Source organism: Hetaerina americana, unplaced genomic scaffold (assembly GCF_022747635.1).
Source record: "Hetaerina americana unplaced genomic scaffold, ioHetAmer1.1.p SCAF_38, whole genome shotgun sequence".
Lineage (NCBI taxonomy): Eukaryota > Metazoa > Arthropoda > Insecta > Odonata > Calopterygidae > Hetaerina > Hetaerina americana.
Window position 1 is genome coordinate 1170847 of NW_027286963.1, and position 6000 is coordinate 1176846.

The 6000-nt window shown below is 41.1% G+C and overlaps 1 protein-coding gene across 2 annotated transcripts in view; it reads right to left on the reverse strand.

Moving 5' to 3' along the window:
* LOC139691566 (uncharacterized) overlaps positions 1 to 6000 on the reverse strand; it is a 144875-nt gene that overhangs the window by 35663 nt on the left and 103212 nt on the right. The window lies entirely within an intron of this gene.

A 6000-nucleotide genomic window follows, 5' to 3' on the forward strand; every position in this document is an offset into this window, starting at 1 on the left:
ATTGACTTCTTAGATGATCATGAAGCAAATTTAGTTTATTTTAAAACATTTTGATAATATGCCAACGGGATTATTGAATCTTCGGAATCGTGTTTCTGAATTTCTGAACAACAATGGAGTGAAACTTTTGAGTCTTGTTTTGTAAACGGACGCCATTTTATATCTTTGGTGTGATTATTATCTTCCAGAGAAATGACATGATATATGCATTTTTCCTGCTAATTGAAAGCATTTAACTTAATTCTTGACTCTGCAATCACGGAGATGAAATGAGTTATGAAAAGCTTATTGATCAGGTGGCAACATGCCAATGTCATGATAGGACTTGTCGGACTTCCCTGTGTCTTAAGTATGACGGCAAAGTCTTACAGTTCAGCCAAATTAATATGTACACTGCTGTGTATTTCCTTTAAAATTGGAGTAGGAATATGTATACTGCGTTAAAGTTCTGTAACAATGAGTGGAAAGTGTGGCAGTAACTGACTGGAAGTAATACGTCAGAGAAGTTTCTGAGTATTCCTCACTGAATTACCCAAATCTTACACTTAAATGGAGTACCTTAAAGAGACAAAAGTGACTTGTTTTTGGAACTGTTACCGTGGCTGCGTTACGGGAACGCTGTGTTTCCCCCTATCCTGCTCTTTATGCAACACCCGATACTTACTAATTTTTGAGTTGTTGCATAACTGCAGGGGGAACACTTTTGAGACTGTTGAGACTTTTCTCACCTGCGATGATTGTAGGAGGGGAATCAATTATGAGAAAACAAAGGTAAAGAGATTCTCAATGCATTGGATGACGAAGAATGACGAAAAATGTTCACAAAAGTGAATATAGGTGCAGTCCCATACCTGGCGATATAATACGTAGCCTGTACTGTAAATACGCGAACTGGTGCAATCTGGCGGCTATAACGCGGACTATAACCCCACCCAATAGCGGCGCTAGTTGCCTGAGGCCCCATGAGCTGTCTGTGCTTGGCGGATCGTCGAGCTGTGCGCATGGTGCCAGTTATGTTTAGTTTCTGTTGTCCTTGTTTTTACTATTTCTCGAAAATAGAAATTGACGAAATTACGGAGCAACGAAACCATATCAAGTGTTTGATAAGTGCGGCAAAATTTATCAATAAATTCCTGAAATATTGACAAAATGTGATGAGGGGACATGACTGGGAAGATGTGGTCACAGTAAAGAAAGAAACGAAACTAAAAAGCCTAACTGCCAAGAGGACTTCCAAGGGTGCTTTAAACAGTTGCGGAAAAGAAGGAAAAGGAATAAGTGCATAGCAGCGAATGGAGAGCGTTTTGAAAAGGAGACGAGATCGATGTAGACTAAAATTTGCAAATTAAAGATTTTATGGCCTCAGTTCGTGTATTTATTGGACAGACCTCGTGCATATTTATATATACATTTATATATTTCACCATAAACATAAACCATAAACACCGTAATCAACCCGAAGGTCAGTTTAGTACGTGATGGTAGAGTTCCCCCAGTACTTAGCCCTATATGGCGTGTGAATGTTCACACATCAGGGTAGGGGGGGCAGTTCCTTTCCCTGTGCCGGTTATGGTTTCCCAGGAAGATCCAGGTACCCGAAAAATCACATCAGCTTGGGTGGAGCTGCAGGTGCCCAGAGTGCCTTGCCCGGGGAGCGAACCCGGGACCCTCTGATCAGTAGTCCAACGCTCTACCCACTGGACTACCGCGACCCACAAATATATATATATATATATATATATATATATATATATATATATATATATATATATATATATAGATATATATAAGGAAAAGTGATAGCAAACCGTACAAAGACAAACTCAGAGATGTTAGGGAAGATGGAATCGAGCAGATCATAAGTGTTATATGTCTATCATCGAAAAAAAAACCGATGTTTGTGAATCCTAAAAAAGAGGTTGTGGGAACTCCAGTATACAGTGTCACTTAAAAAATTTCCCTGAATCACTCTCTCTCTCTGGGTATCCCTTTTCTTGTTAGTCTCGATTCCCTCAGAGGGATATTCAGGATTCTCAACTTTCCATAAATCTCGACCTTTTGACGTCAAAGTTTAGATGGATGTCGAATTTTACTTGTAAGAATTGGTGTATATGGACGTCCTGTCACGTCACTAGATTGGTATTGTCGTAGACCTACCAGAAATTAATGAATACCTTCGCATTTGTTTTTGAGTCAAATGGGGTCGAAGGATGATGCGTTAATTGCCGTTTGAATGTCACTCGCCATTTATACTATGAGCTGGCAGTCTCACGAGCAGCATTCTTGTATTATTTTTGGCATCTCCATCATATCCGCAAATATGACATGAATTTTACCACGTGATACTACAAATTCAACTCCTCTCGATTCCCTTCGGGTTGAACTGCAACTTTATGAAAATGTTTTTTATATTTTTTTGAAAAATAATGGCATAGTCTCAAAGTTATCCACGTTTAATTTTTTGTCCATTTGTTTCAAAAAAGGTAATGGGTTTTTTTGTATTTTATTATTGAATATCCCACGAATATCCGTATGTAATTATCTTTGCGTCTTATTCCGTGTTTTCCTCTGCTTTTAATTTATATTTTTTACCTACATCTCCGCGGTTGTATTCATTAGCGTTCCTTACTTTTGGCTTTTGAGAAAAACGGCTCTGCCAAGTGACTAAATGGCGAACTATAGTCCTTATTTCGAAACATCTGTTTACTTCAAAACGTTTGACAATTGTGACACCATTTTAAATTAGCAATGCGCAGTTTGTTGTCTGTTATTCAGGGAAATGTCATGTCATGTCCTTCTCCTAACCTACTCCCCCCCCTTCCTTCCCTCCCCCCCTTGACACACACACCATTGTTTATTAATGAACAAATGACGACGACGGCACGGAAATTTTCCATTGTTCTCGCTTTTCCCGCCAAATTTGAAGCGTTATGTTGGAAGTGTTTGGCATAGCATTGATCGCAGTTGAAGATTAATGATAAGTCATAGAAATGATGCCATTGATTCTGAAATGAAATCTTAAAGTTGTCCTCTCTCTGTAAGTCTTCTCTGATTCAATTTATTTCTAGAATGTTCTAATTGAGTCAATTGTTTATGATATTAATATTTCGTGTTCTCTGCGTCTAAAGAAATCCAACGGATTTTTTATTTGTTTTCCTTCAATGCTGTTGGAAAAAGCATTTAAAATTAAAGAAATACAAATTAAGTCATCTCCTACGGTCTCTGATTCGAAGTTTTCCACGAGGTAATGTTTCTGAGGTCGGTTGTGACGCCATCAATCCCTCAATTGTTTTGTTGGTTAAAATCATGGAATGCGTTTGGTGGCAAAGAAGCAAAATTGAATAATATCCCGTCTTCATTATTCTTTAACTCATCTTCAGTCGAATTAATAAAGTTCATTTCTTTAGACTTTTTTAAATGATGTCGTCCATAACATCTTTAGTTCTTCTCCACCTCATCACTCGCCATCTATTGCTTCCTTTCTTCCGTCTTCCGATCTTTTATCTTAATTTTGGGCCTTCGTCTTTCCTAAAAAATCCAACTTTTCCACTCTCTTTCCTGCATGTTTTTCGCTTTTCTTTAAGGCGCGTCCAAATCGTCTTAGTCCCCTACATCCTCTCCACATGTAGCCATAACTCCTAATCTCGTCCGTTCTTGCTTGCTCTGTGCATTCATCTTAAAGATGAACACCTCAGTGACTCCCTGCTACCCACGCTGGAGATTGTCAAATTGGCCACAATTCAGCGCCATACGACTATCACCATTATCGCCATCTACTAGCGTAATTTATAAATAAACAATTTCGCCATAGCATATCTCTTACGACTTTAATATAGTAATTTGAAATACTACGATAAGCAGGATGAGTTCCAAAAGTTATGCAATTGGATTTTCTGCGCCGCTCCTGTTGGTCGGAGTGGGATCAAGCCACTTGGAATTGGTGGTGGGACTCTAAGCTTTGCGACGTAACAGGTTTCAGTGCTCTCCTAGATGTGGAAGTGGCAGGATGTCAGTTATTGCAAACCTTTACGCGCCGACCATGTAACGAAAGACCAACTGAGCGGAAATTTCAAGTCAAGTCATCACTGGTGATGAAACCTGGGTTTTTGAATAAGACCCAGAAACAAAACGCCGAAGCTCTGAGTGGCACACCGACCAGGTCCCCAAGCCCAAAATGGCGAGAATAAGCAAATCAAAAGTGACAACTCATGCTCATTATCTTTTTCGACAGTAAAGGAGTGGTCCATTAGGAGTTTGTTCCTCAAGGACAGACGGTTAACGCTACCTACTACGTGCATGTGCAGGAAAGACTTAGAAAAAAAGTCATCAGGACCAGGAAGACATCTCCGCTACGTGGATACTCCATCACGACAACACGCCTAGCCACCACGCGCTACGAGTCCGCGAGTTCCTGGCCAAACGCCAGGAGCAAACGCTACCCCACCCCCCTCTATAGTCCTGCCGCCTCCCCAGCAGACTTCTTAATGTTCCTTCGGATTAGATCAGCCCTAAAAGGACCCCGTTTTTCATAATAAACTACTTTAAAAAAAATATTTGCATTACTTTTGGAGCTCACCCTGCATTTTTCGAACACTACAAAGGGCGATATTAGGTGAGGACTCAAGGGGCCGTAATATTTTCTGATACCAAATGTGAACAGGGTATATACATTACTAACTAATACAGGGTCTTATGTGATGATACGTGGGGACATAATATTCTCAGTCCAGCACGCTTAGAAAACAAGCACGTAAGAAATGCACTCATGTAAAGGGGCAAGCAAACTGCCTGTGATCGTTTAAGGGAAATTACTGACAGGTAAAAGGATGTGAGCGCTGGGTAACTGACCTGAGGGCCCTGTTTCAATACCCGGTACGCCTCTGGTTACCCTCAGCTTCACCCGAGCGGTGTAATATTTCGGGTGCCATAACTTACTGGCAAACGGTAGGTGACACAGGCTTAAGACCTGGTCCCCCTGTGTACATATCTGAATGTCATACACCCTAAAGGGTTTAGTATTGAATGAGCTTTACCACAATCTATCAAACCGATCTTCAGGTTGATAACTGTGTTAATGTCATTATAGCTAATCTGCCGGTGAAGATAAGTTTTGGATGGACACATATGATCCAACATCGTACTCTATAACAAGTCTGTCTTCACCTCTGAGTACTTTCTTCCTCCCTTCATCCCGTCCAACATCCCCATCCCATTCCTTCCCTTTCCTAGTTTGCCTAACATTCTCCCCTCTATTACAGTCTTCAATATCCCACTGCCAGTCAATACACCCTTCATCCACTTTTCCTGCCTCCATAGGATTTCTCCCAACAAACCCCTCTCTTCGCCCACCATACCAAGTACTTCCTCATTTGTTTTCTTCTCTGTCCATTTCACCTTCTCCATTCTTCTCCACACCCACATTTCAAAAGCCTCCAATCTACGTCTATCCTCCTGCTTCAATGACCACGTTTCCGCGCCGTACATAGCTACGCTCCATATCAAAGTTTTTACGAGTCTTTTCTTAACATCCTTACTCAACGTCCCCGTCATCAACTCCCTCCTCCTTGTGAAAGCGTCTTTGTCTAACATGATACCCTAATAAACCATAAACACACTTATCAACCCGAAGGTCGGTTTGGTAGGTGATGGTAGAGATCACCCAGTACTAAGCCCTATACGGCGTGTGAAAATTCACACCTCAGGGTAAGGGGGCCAGTTCATTTCCCTGTGCCGGTTATGGTTTCCCAGGAAGACCTGGTACCCAAACAATCACATACAGGTAGCTTGAGTGGAGCTGCAGTTGCTCAGAGAGGCTTGTCCGGGAATAGAACCCGGGCCCTCCGGTCAGCAGTCCAACGCTCTACCTACTGGACTACGGCGACCCATCGCAGATATATATAATTGGAACTGAAATCGTGTTATCCACTAATATCACCTGTTGTGAAATTTTCCCAATATTCTTTAACGTTTACAGAAATAACCAAAAATATAGATTCTGGG